General features: G+C 37.3%; 1 long non-coding RNA gene across 2 annotated transcripts; it reads right to left on the bottom strand.

The window, feature by feature from the left end:
- Positions 1 to 103: 103 nt before the first annotated feature.
- On the bottom strand, positions 104 to 27,656 carry LOC144215747 (uncharacterized). Of its 2 annotated transcripts, XR_013330494.1 has the most exons (5): positions 27,499 to 27,656; positions 27,046 to 27,087; positions 6,480 to 6,571; positions 5,783 to 5,823; positions 104 to 728 (listed from the first exon to the last, which is right to left on the bottom strand). It is a non-coding gene; the product is annotated as an uncharacterized LOC144215747 (long non-coding RNA). The 2 variants fall into 2 exon arrangements; XR_013330495.1 differs by lacking the exons at positions 104 to 728; positions 5,783 to 5,823; positions 6,480 to 6,571 and adding an exon at positions 26,036 to 26,630.

The following is a 27,656-nucleotide window of genomic DNA, read 5'->3' as shown; positions in this document are numbered from 1 at the left end:
CCATCAAGCAGAGGCGGATGAAGTCGGCTATTTAACCGTGACCCCTGAGGTTACTCTCTGTAATATTAGTCCTTATGAATCACAACACACAAACACATATACACACACAAGTACAGACCTGCACTCTTGTGCTTTTGCGTGCAGGTGGGTGGATGTGCGTGCACCCCAAAAGACATTGTTAATACTTAATCTGGCGGCACTGATTGTAACGGATCTGGGCAGATTTAATCAACATAGCGACACAGACCAATGATTAACAATCGAAACAAGATGCGGTGTAACCAAGAAAAATCCTATCAAATAAAAGCAATAAATTGCTTCGTAGAGATGAATAACAATTCCATTGAAGAAATATTGGCCATTTATCAGATAAATACTCAATGTTTAGCCCATCACTGCTAAACTGTAACCTCCTCGCATATTCTCAGTGTCCGAGGTTGAACACAGCTCAGAAGTGGTCTACTTCCCGTCATAGCCGCAACATCTGTTTGTGTTAGCAGTGTCAGACAAGGCGTGGGAACACAAGAAAGCATGCTGGGGACAAGACACTCACGTAGCACGGTGAGAATACACACACTGTGGATGTGAACGATGTACAGTGCGTTCCTCCCTCTGGGTGCTCGGTCATCAGGGGGTTCAACGTTAGATGTTTTATTTCAGAACCTCTTCGTACTGTCCTTTGGGAATTCTTTTTCCTGGAAAATGTGCAGCTGTTCATTGTGACAAACCTGGGGAATGAGGTCAACTCATGAGTAAAAACTAGTTTCATTCAGATCTAATTTTATATGCGGTAGAGTGGATAATGACTCTATGTAAATCAATAGAGAATCATCCATCAACCTGCAGTCGTATATGCAAAAGAACAGTGGTGATAATTGTACATTTGTGGTCTCAAACAATCTTTTTGCAATGACATTTGTTTACATTGAATAAACACCAAAGGTTTAAAAAAAAAACTGTGTGGCCTGGTTTAGATGAAAATACTGCAGTCATCGTCCAGGCAAATTCAGTTGTCAAGTAGTCCACAGAATTAAAACAATAATGCAAAATCAGGCATGTAATATTTTGACGTTATAATGTTAACTCCCAGGTAGGTCTCAACCAAATACTTCAACTGACAGCAAATTATTTTCTCTTGTTGAAAATATTTACTGCAAAATGCAAAAAAACTATTTAGTGAATGAAGTCATATTCATAAATAGCAACACACTCCAGCATCTTTCTTTAGCTAATGTAATGACATCCTTTTCATGTTGTTTTCGTTTTTTGTCTACCTGCTCTCATATGCCTTCTGTGCCCTTTCCCCACTTTACTGTATAGAGACATACCATACAGACAGTGCAATTAAGCCAGCACTGACAGAGTCCCCCTGCATGCACCTTGTCAGCGATGTGACTACCGTTGGTGGTCTATGGTGCTAATGGGACAGGTGATGACCATCTTACTCATCTTCTAGCTCTTCATTAGGGGAAGTCTGCGCAAAGATCAGAACCTTTGTCTCTGTGGTTTGCACCACCAGCTGGGAGCCATCACAGTGCCACTGACATGTACTGTAGGATAGGTGGCAAAAACAGTCATTCTCTGTCCTGAAGTAGAGGCTCCTCAAATAGAGGTACTTATAATTATCGTAAAATGTGTCCGAGAGACATGCTTCTTCTGGCACATCCGCTCACAAGTCTTGCTGGAATAATTTTTGTTGTGTGTTTACATGCGTGTTTACACATGTTTACTCAGCTGCCACTCGCAATTCCATGCCATTGGAAATTGTCTCTGCATTTCTTTTTCATTTTAATTGCTTAATAAATAATTGTACTATCTTTTTTTGCCTACCTACATACATATTTCATACAAACATTGTCTACTTTAATCATTTTAAAAGTGTTTTGGCGGTACCATTAAAGATTGAAGGACAAATTATGATAATTCAATGCAAAATATGCTTCTAATTCATTTCATTTAATAATCAACAAATAAATACAGCTGAAAAAAATTACTTGCCAAATGTAATAACAAATCTTGTTATTCTGTGAGTGTGCAACAAGTGCTTTCATTTGAACCTATTACGCTATTCGTTAACCTTGAATCGGCGTAGAGTGACCTGTATTTTCATGTCACCATCACAGTTCGAACGGGAGAAAGGGGGAATAGATGCCAATTATATGCGGGCTAAATATAGCGCTATTTAGCTCTTGGTGCACTCTCTGTATACTGTAGCTGGTAACAGAATCAACTTGTTGTAAGAACATTGACAGCTTTGAAATAAAAGAACAGAAATGTCCAACCCTTTTGGGTCTTCTGGATGCTGTTGAGATTCGTGCAGCATCACCAATGACACTGTTTAGCGGCGGCTTGCACCATTAAACAAGCTGATTACATTGTGGTTCCACTCGAGAAAGTGACTCCTATTTCTTTGGCCTTTCTGAATAAATAGTAAGGATTGAATTTTCTTGCTGGAGCTTCAGACAGAAATCCACATACTACCGTTACAGTATGATAGAGCGAATCCCTGTGCAATTTGTTTCCCACTTGCAGGAATATTTAATTGCAAAAAAGGCAAAACTGTTTGGTGTGTTTAAGCATGAACTAATTTAAATAATTTAATCAAACAAATTTCTATGTGAATGGATGCGACGATCTGATGGTTCACTTGGCGTTTTTATATTTGTTGATAACGTTTCAAAGAATGTCAATATGCCTAACTGCAATGTCTTTGTTGGAAAAACTGGAAAAGGCTTCAAGCTCTTTCAACCAGAAAAAAAGAAGAAGATTGTAGAAAACTGAAGAAAAGAAGCAACAAGTCTTTTCAGAAACATTTGAATGAGCTTGGCTGCAATTCACAAGTATCCTAAGGCAATTTCACTCCAATGAGATTAGTGCTTGATAGTAAATTTTCACAATCTTTTGAACCTGAATAGCTGAATGTGTGCATATTCTAATGACTTCATCTGTGTTTACCACTTGTTTAATAATAATACAATTTATAGCTTAATGGAAACTGGCATGTAAGTCCTCAAATATTGCATACAACAACACTCAAGTGTATGGAAAAAAATAATGTACAATAGACAAGAAAACCTTGTGACAGAATTACCACTGTAAAGCAAACACCCCAAATTGCATGACAAATGTTCAACTAAGAGCAACCAAAATACTTCAATAAACTGTGCAAGTATTAATAGGATAGAGAGAATTTGAGGTTAATCTCTCCAGAGTAATGGCAAAATAAGCACAAGAATTTTTGCGGGTGCCAAAGTTGACAAGCAGATGGCAAGCACCGGACTCCTGCCAGTGCAGCATGACATGCACCCCCAAATCGGTAGAGGGAAAAAAAGCCAAATGGAGGAATAGATCAGAGCAGACCATCTGTCTGAAAAACAACTAGGTGTCATTTCAAGAGGCCGATAAAGTCACTCCTACTCTTTCTTGTAGTTTGTCGACATGCTACATAACACACAACAACAACTGCGCTCTTGCCTTCTTTCATTCTCGATGTCACCAAATCATACTGTCATCGATTTACATACCGTGATTTCTGCACTATAATACGCACTTTTAAACTTTAGCCTTATGCTTGTAGCGGACAAAATTAACTCTACAATCCTAACGTGGGGTTGTCATCCAATGGCAATTACATACTTTGAGTGTTGGGTCAAAATGAAAACATTAAGCTTTTCTGCAAAACATCCATGAAGAAGCCACTGTGTTATAAAAGTCACAGGGTTCAAATGGTGAGGAAAATAGTTGGCTTTTTGGGGAAAATAGCAGACTGCACCCTGCAATGGTCATCATTCGGTCACAGTGCACTAAAAATATTGTTTTAAATATTAGATAAAAACCTGGCATTGAATACCTCCAGATAATTGGTACAGTACAGTTGAGCATTGTTACATTATCATCATTCGTTATTTTACCAGTGGCTATAGAAGTCCTGTTAAGTGTTGGAGTAATTTCACACTGAAGCTCAAGACTTTGCGCTTCACTGATGGTCTATTACCATCTTTTACAATGCACCTTGGCCATGCTCTCTCTTTAAAACACACTAATACTTTCAATTGGCCCCTCTGGTGATCCTGCAACACATTGAGATATAGCCAGTTTTTGACACACACACACACACATGCGCCCTCGTGCGCAACACAATCTACAAATTCTTGGGAATTTGTCTGCCTACACATTCCTAGAAGCAGGCTGTGTGTTTGTTGTCTGTTGGCACTAGCTTCAGTGTAGCAGGTGGTGCTCATTTTCCCATTTATAATAAAATGCCAAGCAGAGGCATTATGTTGGTGAAATGAAAATGTCCACACAGTAGTTCATTATCTTTGCACACTATTGGATAAAGTGCAGCACAGGTGCATCTTCTTAATACATTAGGATATTGCATTTTCATTTGTTCAGTTCAAAAAGTGAAACTATTATTGACTACAAATTGAGGGTAACATTTCCAAATTTTTCATGAATTTATAATTGTAATGGCGGGCCAGTAAAGGGGTGGTTAGCATGTTCGCCTCAAAGTTAGGAGATCGAGGGTTCTGACCTTTCTGTGTTTGAGTTTGTATGTTCTCCCTGGGCCTACGTGGGTTTTCTCCAGGTCACATGCATGATAGGGCAATTGAACACTCTAAATTGTCCCCAGGTATTTGCTGAAAGTCTGAATGGTCGTCCACGTCCTTGTACCCTGCGATTGCTGGCAACCAAGTCAGGATGTCCCCCATCTGTGGCCCATCATTGACTGGGATAAGGCTCTAGCACCCCGTGCGAGCCTTGTGTAGATAAGCAATACAAAATATATTTGTATGAGTCAACATTTCTTAAATTGGGTTTAATTAAAACTAAAATGAATTGTAATAAAACATGTGTGTACTGGTGTATACCATAATATAGAAAAGTCAATTATTCAGTACTAATCTATGAAAGCTTTTGCTTGACATTGCCTCTGCTGACCGTCAAACACTGGCACAAGAACCCACATGCCGCAACACAAAGTAATGTCAGTCAATGCTGGTCACGCTCTCAAAACGGAGACATTTTTATTTAATTTTTACAATTGGTTGCCGGGGTAGCAGCTATTGAATTGAAGCCAAGTCACGTAATTAGTCATTTGATGTTATCAAGAATTCTATCTTGATTATGAGTGTCCTGACTCTCAAGTTATTTTTAAGTTTTGATCCATCACTAGATGGTTTTTTTTTTGGTTTGTTTGTTTTTTGTCTTTCTTTTGGGTTGGGGGCAGTCACCACCATGAAACACGGAACAGAGAAGAAATGTGCGGAGCAAAAATAAATGATGATAATGAAATTATGTAATCCTTTTTTTCTTCTCTTAAAATTAAAATTTCAAATTACATTTTCTTTCAAAACATTATGCATTGTTTACTCCAATTTGGATGTGTTTCAAGTAATATTTAGTTTTTTTAAGTTCTGTTCATACATAGTGACAAACAAAAAAAATTCTATACTATTGTGTTCCTGGTCTCTTAAAAAAACAAGATTTTTCTATTATTTTAAATGACAAACATTTATTGTTTTACTTTGAAAAGTTTTACGTACTCTTCTTTTTTTTACTACAACACTAACCTATGGAATTGCAACATTAAGCCATTAAAATTGTCTTCTTTTCACATATGTAATTGTGTCCTTTAAATAGAATAAGTTCATTAAAAAAAATTATCCCTCATGTTGCAACCTGTTAACCATGGTATTTGCATATATGATTGTGGGACTCACACATGCACGCACACTACACAAATCAGTATATGTAGTATATAATCAAGATATCGGCTCACCTGAATATCCCTCAGCATCCTCAATGCCTGGCCCATTTTCCCTGATGAAAAAAAAAACATAGGCTAAGTCTTACAGTCATGATCCAGAAAATGTAAAAGGACCTTGCCTTGATTTAGGAATTTTCTACATCCAAGAAATGATTGAAGGTTCTAAAAAAAAAAAAAACTCAGATGATCCTTACCTTTATTCAAACAATGAGATATTATGCAAATGTTGGAGATTATTCTCCCAACCATTAGTTTCCATAATTATGATTAAATTGGAACATCTCAGAAGGTATTCCCGGACTTTGGGCTCCAATCAATCCCTTGATTAAAGTGTATCGAAATATCTCAGGCTTCCGTGTTATCCACAATTGGCGTATATTAATGCAACATTGTCCATGAGAAGACAATCAAACCTTATAAGATTTAATTGCACATAGGATTAGGTCTACAGGTTCAATCTACCATCATAGAAGCATTATGCAAAATTTTCTCATCACTTGCATGCATAGACTCGCCCATCTCCACTGACAAATGTCCTATACCAAGTTACCATGCAACTAGTACTAAACATCTAGTCCATTTTCATTCTATTCAGCCTTCCAAGCCTGACAGAGTAATAATATTCCACCCTTATTTATGCCAAATGCAAATGGAGCACCGCAGGAGAGCGGCAAAGGCTGCTTAGTTTGCCCTCACAGCTGATATTTACTCTTAACTCAATTCTGGTGTCGAGAGATGTTTAATGATGTGTCAAGCTTGTCCAAATCCAAAGTGTACTGCAGTGGAACGGGACACCGCTCCCTGAAAAAGAAGGAACAGATTTTGTTAAGAACACGTAGAGATGCGTGATTGCATTCTAATGAAAAATGGGGGATAATTGCAGCTTATAAGTGTTTGTGTTTTTATAGTGCATGGGGCAAATTGGAATTTAGTGTTGTTGTATCTTCAGTGTAGGACTGTACCAGAGGTCGGAAACCTTTTTGACAGAAAGAGCCATAAACAATTCATATTTTCTAATGTTATTTTTTGAGAGCTGTTCTCAGAATTAAAAGGTAAAAAAACATGCAAATGTGTGATTTTTTTGGGTCATTTCACCACTTTTTAAAGTACAAAAAATCTCAATGTTACGCTGTTGCTAATAAACCAGTATCAAGGATATTGTGCATGCAGAAGAGTAGCAAAAAAACAAATTATGATTGAAGAGGTGGGAGAAGGAGTGTCCCAGTTTCAATATTTTACTTCACAGGTTAGTGGAGGGCCATATGCGTCCATGGAAAGAGCCACATATGGCTCCCGAGCCACAGGTTCCCTATCCCTGGACTATACTAAGTGCATCTTACCGTTTATTGTGATATCATTTAAGAGAGCATTTTAAACAAATTTTAGCCACATACACATTTAAAAACATTAAACATACTTCAATATTTTGAGCTTACCAGCATTTTGTGGCAAAAGTTGTACTTCAATGCAGGATCCCAGACTCTAAATTCACGCAAAAACAATTATATGATTGCTTTAAATCTGCACTAACGCAAGGGAACACAATTCTTAAAGCAAAAATATTTTTTTGCAGTTGTGTTCATATATTCTTTGTGGCATATTTTTACACAAGACTGCTGCTGTATCTGTGTGAGGGGCAATAATCCTTATTATTTTTTGCATTCATTTCCAGCACTGGAAGCTGTGATGCTGCCATTTCATTTCCGCAAATAAACTGACCTCCTCATGTGCCCCTGAAACAGTGTTTGATGAAAATGTTGTCGTTATTTCTGGAGTCTCTCCTGCGTCCTGCAGGCAAGCGTTCAGTGCACATTCACTGTTCAAAGTAACAGCTTTTGCTTGGTTTGCATCACTTTGCTTACAACATACTTTCCTTTTCCTGACAGGCTCCCTCAGAAACAAAACAAGATGGTGAGGATTGAAAGATGGACAATATTTTCACCTACATATGAGTAACAAACAATATGTATTTTAAGAACAGAAGTTATCTAGGAAGGCAGTTTCTTTATAAACACATTACATGGTTTATGTTTAGAATATAATTGCTGTTTATTAGATTATTGGAAGAATGTTAGTGTGCAAAATTTTAGAATACTACGTTGTGTTGCACTCAATTGCGGAGGTATACTATGTACTTTTTAAAAAGTAGAATACTGTACAGTGTTTAGGATTGTTGCATCTATTTTCTTTCTAATAATTAAGTATAAACAACTCCCATTTACTTTCAAAGATCTGGGGGCTGTGCTTTCCTGTTATTTTTCTGGCAGAAAATCTACTGTTTACTGCTCCTTTGTTTTTGACCATCAGTTTCCATTGGTGCTCTATAAGTCAGTGGCAGATGTTGTTAATGCTGATCCAGTTTGCAATTTTTTGGATGGTAAATTTTACGCTCGCTCCCCTTCTTCTCACAACCCTCTGCTTTATTAGTGCTACGTGTGTAAAATTTACAAAACATTAATTTTCACAAGTAATCTAATACAGGATTTGAATCAGTATTTTTCCTAGAGTATGTGAGCGTTTAGTTAACTTTACTTTAGATGTTAATGAAATTCATGTTTTTTAAAGTCCATAAAAAAAACAAAAACACCTCAAAGATGGTTGTCATTTAAAAGGACCCCCTTCAAAAACACTTGACCTCTACTAGAAGTGCAGTTCAGTTTACCAGAGAAGTAAATAGAGATACATGTTGAAGTTATTGATTTAAACTCCATCTTCCTTCATTCTTGAGTATAAATCTTTCTGTGTGTTTGCAGCTGACATAAATATGCTTACGCCTCATTGGCTCTCCTGGCAGAAGGCAATATTAAGTTCATCTCTCTTCTTGGGATCTAGTTGAAAATCAATACGGAGCAGTAAGGCTGCTCACTAATACTGTGGATTAGATGGCAGTTTGTAACAAATAGTCTGCAAATGCACCATAGCACTGTGTTGACCATTTGTTTGTCCTCACCAACTTAGTGCTTTTTAACTTGATTTCTAGGCAGCTCGTTATTAAAGTCCAGTAATAGTCTGCCATTTTACCAAGCGCCATATTGGTGGAGCAGGAGCATAGGCAGAGAATCAAAAAGATTAATCATACATGGAACAAAAGAGAGGATTATTTCGCTCACTTACAGATCAGCCTTGTGGTGAATATTACATGAGCTCAAGATGAAAGCCACACTGACAAGTTGCACAACACAAAATGGGGCGTTCTTTTGACCCACTGCAAAATATTGGTATACACAAGTTTAATGTCTGTACATATTCTTTAGTGCAGGGGTGAGCTAACTTTTTGGCATGGGGGCCACATTGACTTTAAAAATTTGACAGATGGGCCGGGTCAGCACAAGATACGATAACATATAAAAAACTGCATCCGTTAACAGTACATATGAAACATAAACAGAAAGAAAGACTGAATTATTAACATACTTATTACTCATCGTTAAAGTAAAAAGTCTAAAGTACAAAGTAAAGTAAAAAGGAGTGTATTAAGAAATATTAAAATGTTATTTAAAAAAAGATAAAGAGGGGCTGTAAAACACAAAAAAAACAAATAAGAGTGGACACAGCTACTCCCACACAAAAAAATAAATTATTTGGACAACGTCGGCGGGTCGGATCAAAAAGCCTAACGGGCCGTAGGTGGCCCGCGGGCCATAGTTTGCCCAAGGCTACCTTAGTGTCTTTCCTATTTGGGTCACATCAACAGGAAGCAACTTCAGAACAAACTTGTAGAAGTGATGAAGCAATTTTGTTTGCTTTTCCTTCATTTGAGAATTCCTCTTTTTAGACAGGGTGCTGAATAATATTGTGTGTCTGACATGTTACAGTATTTTCAAGGAATGTGCACATAATTCTAGCATTTTTCAAACCTCAAAAACACGACAGTATAATACAAGTATTTTCAAAGATTTAAAGGGCCCACATTAATCCTGTGTCATTATGCCAGGCTGGACCTTTTTTTGCAGAAACTCTTTTTGCAACTCTGAAAAGAGCTTCTGAGGAAACGCAGTTTTTTTCTACACAGAAATTTCTCTACACACCACCATGTGTGAACAAAGAGAGTCAATGGTGACATTCCCAGTTGCTATCCAGAATTAGAGAAGAAGAGAGAGATATGCACTTCAAGGCTTAAGAGCTCAACTCCTACGTGACTTTTATCAGCAAAGGCCCTCTGAAGCACAACGGCAGTAATGAAGCCATTAACCACAAAATTGACTTTGGGATAAATAGGGAACACAAGAGGGGTTTAAAAGGCCCAGTTTTGCAGTGCTGCCCTTTTTTTTGAAAATCATAACTACCTTTGTGCAAAGGCAGGCTAACCCTCATCATTGAATTTTCGATCAAGTTCTGTCTTTAGTGTTGGGAAGATTAAGCATACCAATTTTTGGGGTGAAAACTTTGGCGCTGCGTAATAGCTTTCAGAACGTGCTTAATAAATAATGCCAGGCTTATATTTAATTCAATGCAGTCGTGTGTTAATCAGCAGCTGTGAGGAAAACATTAATACCATCTGACACAAATAACTCCTGACATTTTATCACTGATGTTGTGAGCAAAAAAGCCCTGTCAATATATGATTAAACCTTATTAGGTACGGAAGTCTAATGAGATTAAAAACAGAAGCTTTATCAACTCAGTTTACAGCCTGCAGGTGAACTTCATTTGACCCTAAAACTTTTGAACGTGCATATTCAAAAAGTTTGGTGATTAAGTCGTGTGTACTTTTTGCAGCACTTGCTGTTTTCTAATAAGGAGCTGAACAGCAAATTCATAAGAGGAGTTTGATCAATGAAAAAAAAACCAATACATTTAGAGTTAGTAGGTGATGGGTTTTCAAAGCACAAATCTCATTTGATCCTTTGTGATCTAACAAACAAAACATTTATATTAGTGGAAACGTAGCGGTCATTGCTCATAACATGGGTGAAAAAGTATGAAAACAGTACTAAATTATACAGAAATCTGCTTTTCTTTCTTTATGTTTTTTTTGCGGTTTGGGATTTTTTTTATTAGTAAAACCGTCAGTCCTGGTCAATGTTAACTGTGTCATGACCTGAAAGTTGTTGGCTGAATGTTTTTGGTCTCAATTATTGAAAAATATTAATATTTTAAGCTTTCTAGGACTGGCCGCACACAAGATATAGACCATAAAAGACACATAAGGGATTGTTTTTGATATTTTGGTTGAATGTCATTCATTGTTAGTCATTTGACAGTAAACTATTTACCATTTTCCTATTTACTTTTTCATTTTTAACAGTACAATTTTGGCAAACAAAGTTGCCAGTAGTTTATTGGGAATTAGTTATATTTTGTTATAATGTTTATCATGAATCATACTGACAATTCTAGCTGTTTCTTTCAGACGTGTGATTCCAAATTGAACTGTTTTGCAAATGTTTATATTGCAAAATTCAGTTTGGAGGTACATTTTCTCAAGTAATTTTTAAGATGAGTTTAAAATGGTATTAAAGTGCCTTAAAATCACAGTTTGGTATGATTCTGGATCGGGTTACGAGGATGTCACTTACTCACATTTTGTGTGTCAGAGCTCGTCCTCGATTAATGTGCCCCCCCCCCCCTTGATTTTTTGTAACAGTTTGTAGAATGTTGATTAGATCTCTGTGGTTGCTCACAGCATAAATAGAAGAATTAAATCACCGCCAAAAGAAGTCATGTGTAGCACAGGTTGTTATTTCCTACAAATGAATCCACATGGATTTAAGGTCCACACGCACCATGTGAATTTTTCATCTGCATCCACTGAAGTCCAATTAACATATCCTATTGTGTTGCATGTCTGACCCCGATTGATTGATTGTAGTCGGGCTTCGTGCCCCTTTGCGCCCAACGCATGCATTCACAATGACAGAAAGGACACATGGATGAATAATACATGTCTCTATCAAGCCATCTTGTGAGCACAATACGGCCAGAAAAGAAGATGATAAAAAGAAGGAATGCTTACTGGACAGAGTGAGAGCACATCAATACAGTCTGCACTTGGTGGCTCATCAGATAGCCATCATAATACGTGAAATGAAAGCACTTACTCTTGAGATTTTCATAAAAAGATTACTTCCATCCTTCTTGTCTCATCGTGTGAATGGTGAAGAGCTTTGAGCTTTTTCCACCTAAAATAACTTGTGTTTTATTGTTGTTTTACCTATATAATCCACCCCATTTTACATTTGTAAACCTATTCAATAACGTAAAAATGACCAAATGTCCGAATCCAAATGTCACCAAATGTCACAAATTTGGGATTTTTGTTAGAAAACAAAGTGGGAGATTGTTGCTATGCAGAATTGGCTTTCAAAATAACAAAAGTATAACACATTGTTATTCATGCATTCATTTTTTTTTTGAAACGCTTGTCCTCACAAGGGTAACAGGGGGTTCTGGATTCAATCCCAACTGACTTCCGGAGCAGATGAACAACCATTTATGCTCACATTCATACCTAGGGGCAATTTAGAGTCTGCAAACAGCCTACCATGCGTGTTTTTGAAATGTGTAAGAAAACCGGAGTACCCAGTGAAAACGCACGCAGGCCCAGGGGAACCTGCAAACTCCACACAGGAGGACATATAGGTATATATACATATATATTGGCAGCATGTCGGTATGGAATGCACCCAGTCAGTCAAGTGGAGAGTTCATGGAGTTCACACAGAGACATTTACAGAAATGTAAATTAGGTGCACACATAAGGTGCTTCACATTATTAGCTCCCCTGATCATACTGGAGGAAATTTTCGACTTTTAAGCGTGCCCTACAGTCAAAGAAATTCAGGTAATATTAGCCTTGCAAAAATGAAAAATGCAATTTATGGAGATAGGCATTTAGCCTAGAAATTGATACAAGGTTGGTTAGATCCTTTGCTATTAAATTTGAATCAAAAGTTCAATCTTGCTCCTCTTTTTTGGGAAGTAGCTTCATGTCTCAAATGCTGAAATGCTCACATTACACTAGTCATGGTGTTGTTTGTCACCCTTATTGTTCTCTCTGCCACACAATGCAGCACTCATATCACGTGAGCCGGAGGCGAGATGAGAGAAGCTAACAATCTTTTAATCCTGTCATTTTTTTGTCTCTGTATTAGGTGAGGGGGAATATAACGATTGCTATGCAGTGGCATCAGAATTCTTTTGTAGTTTTTTTAAATAATAAATCCTATGCAATTATTTAGATGAGCTAAAACATCAAAGAAAAAGGGATTGAACCCCATCCCAATTAACCTTCCTTATGTAATTCTATTTTAATGTATTTGTCATAGGCCATATGCAATAGTAATTCTGAGATTAAAAAGATAAATACCAGATTCTGGCCTTCCTTTACAGAGTTCGTTTGTTTCACCTGTTCTTGCGTGGGTTTCCTCTCACATCCAAAATGAAAACATTCCATCTTAATTGAATACTCTAAAGCAGGGGTCGGAAACCTTTTTGACGAAGACAGCCACAAACAATTCATATTTTCTAATGTTATTCCTTGGGAGCCATACTCCGAATTTAAAAGTCATAATACATGTAATTCGGTGCCTTTTTTGGGTAATTTTACAACTTTTAAAGAAGAAAAAACTCTTGACAACATTCTTATTCAGTTGCTAATTAATGAGTATGCATTCCAGAAGTCTAATGCAAAAAAAAAAAAAAAGATTAATGCAGCTCTATACATAGTATCTCAGCCCTGTCACCAGTGGTTTCCGTATTTTAGCTCACAGGTTAGCGGTGAGCCAGTTGCTACTATCAAAAGAGCCACATGTGGCTCCCGAGCCATAGGTACCCCTGCTCTAAAGTGTCCATAGGCGTGGAGTGAGGTTGAATGTCTTTTTTTGTGTGCAGATTGGCTGGAAACTTACTATATAGTGTTTGTTTTAGCTTCTTGCCACAGTAAAATGGAAGATGCTCTTGAGGATGAGCAGAATGGATGACGAATGAAAACCTTGTCTTAAGGTATGCCCCTTTTGGGCTATTTGTCAACAACAACGACAACAACAACACATAAAACAAGCCTGAACGGGATAATATTATTTATTCATCATGTAATAAAGAAGTTAAACAGAAACATATTCATCTTTTGATGAAAGAGTTGCGATTCGGATTTAATCCAATATAAATCCCCAAAGATATGCAAAAGTGCTCTTTATAAATAAGAGAAGTTGGTTTGTATTTGTAGACACGACAACAACATTGTTACGAATGAAGATGTCTTCCGTCGTAGTTCATACGGCATTTTTTTTTAAACCCTAGTATGAAAATATTTAGAATTTGTAAGTAACTGCATTACTGCCCATTAATATTATATGTAGGAATCATTGGCTGCATAAAATGGAGCCGGTTATTCGACAAAATGATTTTTTTCTCTGCTTTTACAGTAAACAGACTTTTTCCATAAAACATGTCAGGATAAGACAAAGTGTATACATAATTGGGCACTTAAACATTGTCATTTCAAGCTTTTTCTTTATAATTATTTTTGTGTGATATTTATGTTTTGACTTTTGTCTTTTACTGTATATCTCTGTACTTCTGCTAAGGAGTAAAAACACCAAACCGAACATATGGCTCGAATGAGGACTTGTAATGTCAAAAATGAACAAACGGATTATTAGATAAAGTGCAATTCTGTAAAGTTTAGTCGACATTTAGATGAGAGTGATGAGACACTATTATGTGAATCAATTCTCAGGCATTAATCTCATTCTATCCTCCTATTCCCCACAGAATGCACCAAAGTATATTATTGAGAAATGAAACCCTGATATTAGTTAGTACGCTACAGCTGCAACGCTTGCCTTTTTGAATATGACCCACTTTAAAAAGATGACTTTCATTTTGCTGACGTCATTGTCTCAAAGGCTCGCGGGCTTGACAGCTTGCGTCACGACTAAATTCCACATGAAAGTGTGGAGAATTTGGGACCTTCAATGTTTGATGTTTTCAATAGCTTGTCTTGCACTGCAAAGTTTTGAATATAACGCTCTGCTACTACCACACTTCAAGAAAATTCATCAAGTTTTGTATCTATATTTATCTATTCCAGTTGACTTTATTACTTTTCCTTCCTATGTTTGTTTGGTGGTGGTACAAATCAGTGCTTACACTTTTAAATAAACAATTATCAAATTACATTGAGATGTATAAGTTTAATTATTTCCTTGACCATGCAAGTCAACACACACAAAGTATAAGAGAAGGTGTAGCATACAAAAACTGATGGATTTTATGGGTACTGTTAGGCTAAGCATGTTCTGAATCCTCAACTGTCTACAAGCAGGAATTGGGCCTCTCTTCTGCAAGTGACTAATGGGTTTCTAATTGAGTCTTCACTGGTAGTCTACCTGAATTGAGGGCTTTTAACAAAAAAACAATTCATGTGTAAATCCTATTGTATCGTAGTGGTTATTTTTAACACTGGGTTACAATATCCTAAAAAAAGTGACATGTAACGTGCCTATTTGCCTTATTACCCTTTCTGCTTATAATTGCTGCGTGTATTTTCTGCTGCTAATGTCGTCAAACATTTTGAATCCAAACGTAAAAGCTGCATAAGACACACATATAAGGATGTAAAATAAGACCAAAGGGAGAAAACTCTCCTTTTTATCCAGAGATTAAGTAATATGGAATCAAAAGACCTTTTACCTTTGTGCACAACACCTCCTCTTTTTATTAATATTTTTGTTCCAAGCTTCTATGCACCGCACCACGAAGCCTACAATTCTCTTGGATTCTTCGGCGGCTTCAATCTTCTTTTCAATATCTCTCCTCTGAGGTCCATATCCCACTTTCCATTATCATTCCCTGGCCGTACTCTATCTTTTCTTCTGAGCCCACTCGCCCCATCCCACACTGATCTATTGCAGCCCTTGAAAAAGCTCCGCTCACCTTTACAATTATTGCTTACTGTTCTTTTGTACATTACTCGTAAAGCACTGCAAAATTCACAAGGCGTCAGCAGAAATGACCAAATAAAAGCCATTTCACCATTTTCTTCTATATCCTTGATATGCAGCTTGAGGCCCATGACTACTACTCTGGAAGGTAAATTATTTTTGGAACATTATTCACAGTTGAACGACTAACACTGCATTTAGCCTGCAGCACAAAAACAAGTAATGATGTTCCTTTGTGTTCTGCTCACATAGGATCGCGGTGTGAAGAAAAACTGGGCGATCTAGCAGGTCTGATCCCCAGCTTTGGAAGGTGGATGAAGATAGCTATTGTCACCTCTCTGGTATTAAACTCTGGTAGGGACAGTTGTTTTCCCACAGCCAATCAAGACTCTGAACTTGCATTAGCACGACACACAATTCCTTCTGTGCAATAACTTCCGGGGTGTGCAATAACAATGTGCAATATCTTAGATTGTGCGATATTTTAGAATTTACCTTGCCAGGAAGTGACTTTTTATATTTTTATATTACTACTTGTGTTTTTACTGGGAAAACACACTTTGTGGAGTAGTACAACCAATTTTGTTATACGCAACTGTGTATGATGACAATAAAGGGTTTTGATTGATTGATTGATTGGAAGGATCAGGTTTGAAAAATTCAGATTAGATAGAATAATGACGCAGCTTGGATTCTGGGAACACTCTCCCAATCTGAAGTTGCTCACAGTGAGAAAAGTCAAGTATACTACCTAATTACTTCCTGGATTGGTGCTTTGTTCAATCCTCTTCGGGGGGGCTCTGTCACTCTGCTGGGGGGAACGCCTACGTGGGTGATGATGGTGAGTGAGGTCTGGTGGCAAATGACTAAGTGGAACTTCTGCACTCCACAATTAACACCATGTTGAATGCATTAGGGGTGTCCAGATTTGCACTTGGTACCAGGATACCCTAGTTGACAGTTTGAGGATGCAGCTGTCAACTATAGGTCTCATCACCTGTTGTTGAATTAGCACCAATGGCCGAGAACGATGATGGACAGCCCAAATATTTCGTGAGGGTCTGCTGGGAACTCTTGGCAGAATGCCCTATCAGAATGAGCTTACTTTCAAAGCTCATGTTAGGCAGAACTCCGTCCTTGTGCGCTGGATGCCATCAAGCTGAAGAAGTCTCCTCATTCTTTTTGTGTGCTGGTCTTTTCAACAATGGCCAGAGCAAATTACATTGTCTGGTATTAGTTATTGTATATCAATTTGTAGCCATTTACCTCACACATGAGTTGGAAAAATCAATTTGATTTGTTTAGTCTGCTAAAAAATAAAAGTACGTTATGTGGCCCTCATTCCAAAAACGCTTCTGCCTTTTTTTCAAACCGCGTAGACCCTGAGGGTCGCAAAGTACGATAAGCCCCAAAGCGCGTTCTACATGGATTTTTAAGGATGTTGTCTAAATGCTCTGATGTCTTTTCACAGCACCTAGCAATGTCTTTTATCCACTGCAGCTGTTGTGTGTATTGATTGGAGCACATTAGTTCCTAAAGATGGACTCTAGCGTTGAGCCTAGAAAAACAATGAAAGCGTATTGATCTCATTGGTCACCTGACACCTGCCTGCTCCTGGTATGATTTGGCGCGGTGCCTTTGACATCTCCAGCAACCATTAGAGGTCCAACAGCAGACTTTCAATGGCAACGTACAGAAATGATCCTAGGAAGTACCTCGTTAGCAATTAATGAATAAATAATGTGTCTTTTGTTACAGCTGTCCAGCAACACGACACAGAACATAAAATAGGTTATACAAAAATAGTCACAAGTACAGATCAGTGTGTTCATAATATACTGGTAAAAGAGCATGTTCTACTTGCAGTAATGTTATCATGTAAAAGTAGAAAATACATGTTAATCATTGTAAGTGTGCCAAGTCACTGCTAAATTGTCAAGAATGTTAAAATATACTTAACTGAGCTTCCTGATGACAAAGCTCCCATTTAGACCATGTGCTTATTAGGGGTGTTTATTCGACATTTTATTTTCTTCTTGCTTTCAAATCAACACTGATTTTTGAAAAGGTGGGTGCATTTTGTTTTGAATCTCATTTTCACTTATTTTCCTCAGAGAGTTGGCATAAGAAACTGTGTGCAGGTGTATGCATGTTATTTTTTTTGTGCTAGCTATTATTTCCACTAAGGATCCAGCAAGGAATAAAAACTATGAAACCACACCCCAACCACCTTGACTGTGTTAACCTGATTGACCAAAATTTTAAGTTAATCATGCAATAACTTTATCTGGTGCAATTTGAAACTTTTAAATTTGAAGACTAGACTACTTATTTAATTTATGGTGTGCAATACATATAGATTCCAGACTCCACATATATGTTAACATGTCCATTAACAACCTTAGTGTAGAGTTTAGTTAGCCTCTGTATTTTCGGATTGAAAAGCAACAATGCTATGATAATGCAGTTTGCGGCAGGCCGATTCTGAATGCAGTAACATTGTTGGCCACCTGCATATGGCTTTTTAATGAATGAGCGCTTTTAATGAAATTAATGCATGTCTCGTGTTGAGTTGCGCATAATTGAAGTGTGTGTGTTGTAAATTGTCATCATCTAAATCCAATTAAAGTGCTGCTAAAAGTGTGAGCTTTAAAGATTAAGTGTCACTAGAATATTGTGGCTCAAGCTACACAGGCTTTTTTAATTACATGGCGCATGATGGAAGGAAAGCTTTGGCGGCCATGACGACGGAAAGAGACAGGAGGTAAGGAGGCGTTTGTGTGTGGGCTTGGGGGGGGGGGGCGAGATTAATGCAGTGTTGCCCTTGTATCTTTGAGAAAAGACAAAGGACGGAGGTGAACCTTACAACATTAACATTCAGCTTGTGATTCTGGAGGAGCCGGTGATGCCCTGGTGCAGATGCTCCTCTGCTTTTTACATTGCTCGTCATTTAATAAAACACACAAACCTGCACATAGACACTTTTACATTAAAGGACTTTTGGGGGTCTTATTTACACTAATTAGACTCAATCATTCACCGATCCACTTATCCTCACAAGAGTCATGGGGGTGCTGTAGCCTATCCCAACTAACTATGGGCAGTAGGTGGGAAATAACTTAAATGGCTGCCAGCCAATCACATGGCAGTGGAAGATGAATAACCATTCAAACTCATAGGAACAATTTAGTGTTGAAGTAGCCAATCATGCCTGCTTTTGGGATGTGAGGCGGGGGACACCCTGAATTGGTGGCCAGCCAATCGCAGGGCACGAGGAGCGGACAAGCATGCACACTCACTCATAGCAAGGGGCAATTTAGAGTGTCCAATCAGCCTACCATGCATGCCTTTGTAATGTGGGAGGAAACCAGAGTACTTGGAGAAAACCCATGCAGACCAGGGGATTTGAACACAAGACCCCAGAGCTGTAAGCCTGACGTGCTAACCACTCGCCCCACTTGGACCGCCCCTTCTAATAACATCTGATTCCATAACGTTGGCTGCATGCAGGCCTGCATTGGGATTGAAACTAGGAGTTGATAGTAGTGTCAAACAAAAATAGCAATAGCAATCAAATCATCATCATTAAAAACAATCTAACTTGAAACATCTTGTAATTATATATTATGTGGCTATTTTTCATCTGAAGTGTAATTATTCAAGGTTAGAACTGTGCATGTTTTTCTTTCATTTCTTGCTAAGCAGCTTTATTTTCAGACCGTACGCAATTCCTCAAAATAATTGTATTATCTACAAGTGACAACGTCAAAAGGACGCGATAATGATTTTCTTCATTACCATTATCTCTTGATTATAATTGCCGCGACTGGAGATGGAAATGAAGAGAGAGTCGAAAGGTGAAAACAGTCAAGTGTACACGCATTTTAAAACTTTAAATGTGCTTCTTTGTCCAATAGTATACCTAAAAGCTTGTCTTAGTTGGTGTAATGCCTTCATTAACATTAAGTACACTTTAAAAAACGATACTCTGGTTGTATTCCTTAATGTTAACATTTGCTGTGTTCTTCCAATGGTGTATGTTTGTTAATGTTGGATATCTCTCGTCCACTCCTTTTTCTTAGAAATTGTTTTTAAGTATTTTTTCCCAATATATACTCCACTATTACCATAAGTTTTACATTTCTGTGATACATTTTGAGTGAACCCCTGAATCTAATCACATTAAAACTTGAAAAGAACCAATTTATAATATGAAACTCAACACGATAAACCCTGTATCTTATCACATGAAACTCATCATGTCATGATGTGAAATTGAAGAAGTACCAAACGCAAGGCTTGGCAATGATTAATTGACACTTACAAAGAGCAATCTATTGGACCTTTTTTTTTTACTATAGTGATTGCAGCTCTTCGCAACTGTACTGCTTGATTATAAAATCACATTCATGATGTAACAGCTTACTGATGCTTAAAAGGCACTCCATTCACTTGTTAATGGCAATCTTTTAACAAAGCACGCGTCCACACAGCAGGCCGATGCCAGGCATCCACACATTGACACGCTAAGGGAAATAAGCTCTTGTTATTAATATTTATAACGAATGCCTGTTGAATGGTAGTGTGCAATCATTATTTAGTTTCAGTAATTATATACACAAAATATAAATATATAGAAGTCACGTAGAGTATCAATGGTTACACTTTATATTGCATCCAGGAAATAAGGGAAAATAATCATTTTGCCAAGATGTGCAGCACTGTAAGTGCTGGTCTCGCCAGACCCGACAACTGTGAGCAAGGTTCTCTGAGCCTCATTTTTCATGAGGTACACTGTGTATTGTGCTTGTGCTCCTGTGCCGCAGGTGCACTGTGCTTACCGTCATTAATTCTGTCCTCAGCATGCCGTGTTGCTACAAGCCATTTAAAAGCCGTACCTCCATCTCTTCCTGTGTGCACTGTTGATACATTGCTGAGCAACTTGCATCAAAAGGCCACAGCCCACATACTGGGGACAGTGTTGGAGGAGAACTCATCTTTTAGTAAAAATTTTCAGACTTGTAGTCATTTCAGATGAAATCAATTTTACTGCAAGTACAGATTATTTATTTATTGGAATTTTAATGAAATAATCTCCAGCTCTGCTCTCTTATTTACCACAACAGACCGAGAAAGGGTCCACATTATCAATATCATGCTTCATTCATCCATCACTCGGGAACAAGATCTTCAACTACTTGAACTCGTCCATCAGGCATGCAGTACCACCAAACCGGATCTCCAAACTGCCTCGGGTGCGCCTAGAGAGTCTATCCATACAGTTCATGACCACAATCGGTGATCAAGGACAGCGTTGGGCCAACCCTCATTGTAAACAAATATGATTTTTTTTGCGATCAAACTGACTAGTCTATACCAAGGCATCCAGTATCCCATCCTTCTGCACCACACCCCAAAAGACTCTCCATGGGAGATGGTTAAACACTTTCTTAAAGTCCATATTTAGATTGGTTGGGCAAACTCCCCTACACCTACAGAGACCCTGGTGAGGGTTTCGAGCTGATTCACTGTTCCACGGTCAGGACAAATAGCACACTGCCCTTCTTGAATCTGAGATTAGACATTACCAGGTAGGCTGAGAAGTTTGAGCCCACTGTAGTTGAATCTGAATCGTCCTGAAAGGTCTGTCAATCCAGAGGGACATTACCAAATGTCCACAAAGAAACGCGTCAACACAAGCCCAAATCATCCACAACCTTTAAAATATCTTGCCTTAAGTAGTTAATCATCACCTATGCAACTTTTGCCTTTTGTATCTGCTTCCTCATGAGGAGGCGTGTTCTGGAATTGAGAAGGTCCTCGAAGTCTTCAATATAGCCAATCAGAAACTCTCGGGTTGAGGTCAAAATGAACCTTTTCTCTCTTTCTTTCATAATTATTTTCAAAGATAAAAGTTGGCAAAATAGAAGAAAATCTAGATTCTCAATTCTTTTTATATTGCATTTGGAGTAGGTTTGATATCATGTTTTTGTTCCAATTTGCTGCTGGGAATCATTTTTTTCTGAACAAATGCAAATTGCGAATTGAGAATCAAGTTTCTTATTCATTTTTTATATTCTTGTGGAGAACTTTCCTGTTAAACATCACAGACTGTGCCATTGCGATTGATTAAATTTGCAGTGAATAAATAAATGGCACTATGCAAAAATGCCGCAATCCACCGCCCGTCGCTCATTCTTGACCAAGGAACAACAAACAGTTTGTGATGAAAAAAGGAGATCTGTCGTCGCTCATGTCCACAAAATGTTCCCAAGGCACCTCAGACAAAAAGAAAGTAGCGCATGACCGCTTAGAGAGTGGACTCTAATCTCTCTCCCTACCTTCCATTTTTCTTTTCCTATTATCTTTATTCCCGCCTGAATTACTCAGACGGCTTCCCCTTGTTTCCTTACTTATCTCAAGTCCTTGCATCCATCCAAACAGTGCATTGCATTTGTCCCCTAAATGAGTGAAGTACTTCTTTTTCTCATAAGCAGAATGTGACAGCCTGGATATCCCAAAATATCATGTATAATACTTACAGATTGATTTAGAAATTTATTTTTGGTTATGATTGAGGTTCTGGTTTTGTTTCTGTTTTCAGATAATATGAAAAAAAATGGTTAATTTGATAAATTTCCACAGTAAAGCAGATGTATTTCTTTAATTCAACCAAAAATAAATGCTTGCCTGCCTACTAAAAGCAGAAAAGTGCATTTGATGGTGATAATAGCAGTAAAGAGGGAATCAGATAACAGTGCAGGGTCCATATTGAGTCTTTTTTAAGCTTTCCCGTCTCTTTTACTTTCCCAGAGGAACCTTAGCCATTATATTTGGCTTGAGCACACGCTGTATACTAATATCTTTCATGAGCAAATCTGCTACTTCATCCTTCTTACCGCCACAGTATTCTATTGTTAATGTCGTTAATACATGCAGTCACACCCCCCCCCCCAATAAATGAATGACGTAAAAATCCAACCATTTGTTTATTATCCTAAATTTATCAGGAGGAAGGACCACATCCTTATTAACTTGACCCTCAATCATTTGTTTACACTATCCTGTGTCTTTTAATCGTTGCTGTAAAAGTATTTCTTCTTTTACAAACATTGGTTAATTAATTGTTAATTTGTTTGTGTAAGTCAGATTTCACAGTTATGGCCACAATTGACGTCAAAATATTAGGTGTAACAAAAATTAAATGCAATGAAATTAAAAACATATAGATTGATATTTTAGTGATGTTATATTATGTGAAAAATAGTCGTAAAATTGCTAAATTAAAGTTGTTTCATTGTGAACTGAAAGTTCTATTTAGATTTATAGACATTTGTGACATAAAGGTCTCTGTCAACACAACAAAAAGTCCAAATAAGTATTTTTAACTTTACTATGTCTGCAGTGTTCTAAAATAATCACACTTCTGCAATTTTTTGCATAGTAACAACATCACACAAGAATTCAAAGCTTCCACTAAAGCAAATACTAGAATGCATCTGCATTGTTGTATTAAAATTCCAACCCACATCTTTGAAGGTGATGGTGACAGTACAACCATCTTCCATGTGTATTTATGTAGAGTACATTTGACGCTTGCTTTCTTGGAACTGCATTTGCTTCACTTAGAATTGAATAGTGGGCAGTAAAATACAAGCTGTTATGCCACTGTCATCATGTTGCATGCTGAGCTCCACAAATATCTACAGGTGATAACAAGCAGATCTGATACGGCAGCCGTGTGTTCTCTCACTTTGGGCGCCATGTATGCCTCATACCTGTGGGTGGGAGGTGCTAATTAATGGCTGCTTTGCCATATTTATACCCTCCTTAACATTTCACTTTCTTGGCATGGCACTTTCTTCACACATATTTTCAGCCTGGATTCATTTTTGACTGTTTTTGTGTTTTTTTTCCCTTTGGATTTGTGTCACACACTTCTTTTGCTCATATTTTTAGGGCTGAATTAAACAAAAATGGGTTTGTTTTACATAATGATCCATGTTTAAAATGAAAATTAGCTTATTTGAAATGTAGTATGTGTTATTTTTACTCTTTAACTACAACTAGATTCAATTTAATGTTGAATGTCATTGCTTTGGGGAGACCTGTACAAAGAGCGTAATGTGACATAAGTTGTTAATATGCTGTAAAATATTTAATCGTATTTAGAAGTGTATTTCAAATACTAATAACATGTTTTTCGAACTACTTTTCAAACCAATTCTAAGTATAACAGGACTGTCTTATATTTTTGGTTACCCATTGCTCTTGTTCTCTCTATAATTGTAATGGCCTTCAATTTAAAGCCCTCATTGGATGTAGAATTGCTGTTTTGTAATGACAAGGATGAATGTAATTACAAATTCTAATTCTATTGTATTGGCACTAGCCTGTCCATCTGGATTTTAAGAACAGAATAATTTGTCTCAATCGATAATCATTCTTCTTTTCAGTCCATGCTGCAGCATTTCCTTGACAAATGGAACCGTAAATTTAAATCACCCGCCCACGGGAAGCTATTTAATCACCACGACAGAAAATATTAGAGCTTGACAGGAAGAGAAGCACAATATCATCAAAAAGTTGAGCAATAATGTAAGGGAAGACTGGAGGTTGAGTAATGTTATCTGTGAGAGTTCTTGGACAAAACAGATTTGATTCACTCCATTTTATCAATCACATTTTGCCTTGCGTTGGTATTTTTTGTTGGGATTCCATCACTTCTGATTAATACCAAGATCTAAGATTTTCCCTGAATATTTCTTCTAAATCAAAATTTGTGATGTTGGATTAGGTATCAATCTGCCTCTTTGTGTACTTTTGTGCTTTTTGCATCACATGACATGATATATATATACAAAAACAACAATAGTTCCATTGGCTAATTGAAAAATCTTTCAGTGTTTGTCTCCTTGTGCCCTGCTATTGGCTGGCCACCTATTCATAGTGTCACCATGCCTCTGGCCCGAAGTCGACCCTAGTGAGGATAAAGCAGCTCAGAAAAGAATGAGATGAAGGTTTCTCGAGGCAACCCTGTACAGCAAAGCGTAGCAATGTGGACAAGACCCTTACATTGACTTGCCGGAATGACTCAATCACGATGAACACGATTGCTATGTGACATGCTTAACGTGGAAGGAGCTTGTCATTGTGGACAAGCTTGTTGTGATTGGCAGAGTATGTGTCTCTCGCGCACAGGCAGGATTATGGCAGCAGCAGGCCGGAAGCTTTTCAGCAACGTCTCCTTGATTCATTAAAAAGATAAGCACCTCAGATCCGAATCGGAGCTTGCTTCCTCTTTGCAACGTTCTTGCGATCAAAGTGATAGCCGAAGAGGTTTTAAGTAGGTCCAACCACTCTTTGTTCTCTACTTTATGTGTGTCAGATGCCAGGTAGCAAACAAACTCTTGAGCTTTCATTTTTTAGATTTTTAGATTTTTTTTTTGATGATTTTTCAATCGAGCACCATGTGAAAGTGATTCTGTTTGGAATCTGTTAGAATCTTTATGGAATCATGTTCCTTGTCACTACGTTACACTGAGACTCATTTAATTTAATAATGAATATTGTGGCATAAAAAGGTCAACAAGTCACAGTTTTCCACTAACTATATCCTGATGAAATTTATTGTAGAATTTCAATAGATACGGATCCATGTGAATCTTTGTATAATTATTTTAAGTACTTTTTTACAAGTTTCTCTGATTTAATTCATGTTTTTTCTTCCAAAACCCAAATAATCAGGCTCATTTTCATGATTCTGGACAGCTTGCTGATCAATTGACTGTTTGTGTGGTAAAAAAACAATAACAATGGAACATTAAAGCAATAAACAGCACCTTTTGGAAGCCTTATATGAGATGATGTTTATTGCTTTATATTACGCCAAGGTTACATTGACATTGCATTGCATGATGATCAATTTTGATGTGTGTGTGTGTGTGTGTGTAGAATTCTTATTGCAAAGGCATCTAAGCTTCAGTGTGACATGTGCATGAGGTCCCATGCATACACACAATGCCGTAGACACGCAAAAAAATATATAATCAATGATGAAGTATATATATAGAATTTTGAAAAACAAAAGCAACACATGCTCACTGGATAATATTTCTCATTCCCAGGACAGAAACAATACAAATAGTTCTGTAGTTTACTGGTAATAGTCTTCTGAATGCCAATCTGATTGCCTCATGTTGACCATACCACAAACACCAGAAAGAACAAAATGTTCAATTTTTCTTTAAAGCACGATAATCATTGGGTTTTGATACAGTTAAATTGAGCAGATTGCTATTTTTCTTAAAGAATAATAATGTTCTAAGATTTTTGTTGCTGTTTGGGAGGGGGGTTGACTGTATCATCTTAATTGTATTTGCTTTCATTTATTGTGGAATGATGACTTGAGAACATCTGTGTTTAGTTATGATTCCAGTAATGAAATTAATTAACCTCATCAGTCACAAAATGAACAAAGCTTATAGGTCCAGATTCAGGTCACATGTATATTGCCTACAGTAGAGGAAATCTTGGCTTTTCAGTAGCATCCACTAAAGGTAATTTATCTTCGCAGAATTTCCAAACACTTACAGTTTCAACTTCCTTTCCAATGTAGATTTTTTTCTCCAATGTAAGAAGTTATTATTTGTTGCCAAATGAGGCTGAAAGATGAATTAGAACTGTTGTATTTTCATCTTCAACCTTTTAATCAAGCTCCTTGGTAAGCAGTTGATTAAATATGTCCCACACTTTGATATAATATCAGCCACATGGTGAAGTGGGGCATCGAGCCAGCCTTGCCCATTTCTGCCTGTGTGCATTCGGCACGTATGCAAAGTAACATAAACCAAAGCGAAGCAGGCCAGACGCTCACAGGAACGCTTTCATTCCGCTCTCGTTTCTGTGTTATCAAGCTGTCATGCCAAAGTGTAAATTCTATCAGCGGGGGTTTATTCCATCAGCTTTGCCGTCTGCTCAAGCCAGGGGGAAAGAAGGAAGTTTGAGTGATTTCAGGACATTTTTACCATGTTCACATGCCATCCCATTAAGGTTGAGATACATATGGTAGAGAAATATAACACTGGAAGCATGACAAACACAATACAAGTGTGGAGTGAACACTGAATATAGTACTTGTTGACACAGGGATTGACGTTAAAGTTTTAAACCATTTTGCTTTCAGGTAACATCAGATAGTCGCATGAAATGAAAGTAGGGCAAGTTTGATCTAACAACAGCACCATAAATAGGACAACATACACAACATTCTCCTTTTCATTTATAGTTCTGTCTAAAGAAATCAATCAACATTGATATCACAATAGCCTAGAGAATTTTGGGTGTATCGGACATCAAGAGTGATAGTGGATGAACTGAAATACTTACATTTGATTGGCTGATCTCACTTCTGGCATCCAGAAATTTCTGCTGAAAATAAATTTTGTCTGTTTAGTGGAAATAATGTTTTGACATTTCTGTCCATTACTACACAATGCAAAACTTTCATTCTGTTAAATTTTTAAAGTTCTTTTGTGTTGTAATGCACCACTGGACATGCCTTCTACTGGCCAACTTGGAACATACAGGCAACAATAATTCCACAATTTATTAATGTAATTAATCAGCCCTGAGAAAAATTGAAAGAAAAATAAAAAATTGGCAAATGAGAATCAATACATATATATCACTAAAATACTATACCTATCAAATTGAATTGTCATTTGTCTATGAATGACTAAGGACGAACCAGGAAGAACAATTTTAAGTCAGCTATAAAAAAAAAAACAACAACATATAAATGTGTTCTAAAATTAAATGCTTATGCAAGAATACACCTACCAAATTCAAATTTGCTTCTTAATTTCCTTTTCTTTCCAGGCTCCTGCAGACGTCGTGGTTTGACCAATAAATAAATACATATCAGACATGGAAGGATGACAAGGGGTAAAGGAAGTGAGAAAGAGACCAGCTGCTGTCTGACACTCAATTACTGCTTA

Source organism: Stigmatopora nigra, chromosome 22 (genome assembly GCF_051989575.1).
Source record: "Stigmatopora nigra isolate UIUO_SnigA chromosome 22, RoL_Snig_1.1, whole genome shotgun sequence".
NCBI classification, from domain to species: domain Eukaryota; kingdom Metazoa; phylum Chordata; class Actinopteri; order Syngnathiformes; family Syngnathidae; genus Stigmatopora; species Stigmatopora nigra.
The sequence above is the reverse complement of the archived record's forward strand: the minus strand, read 5'-3'. Positions and strand labels throughout refer to the sequence as shown.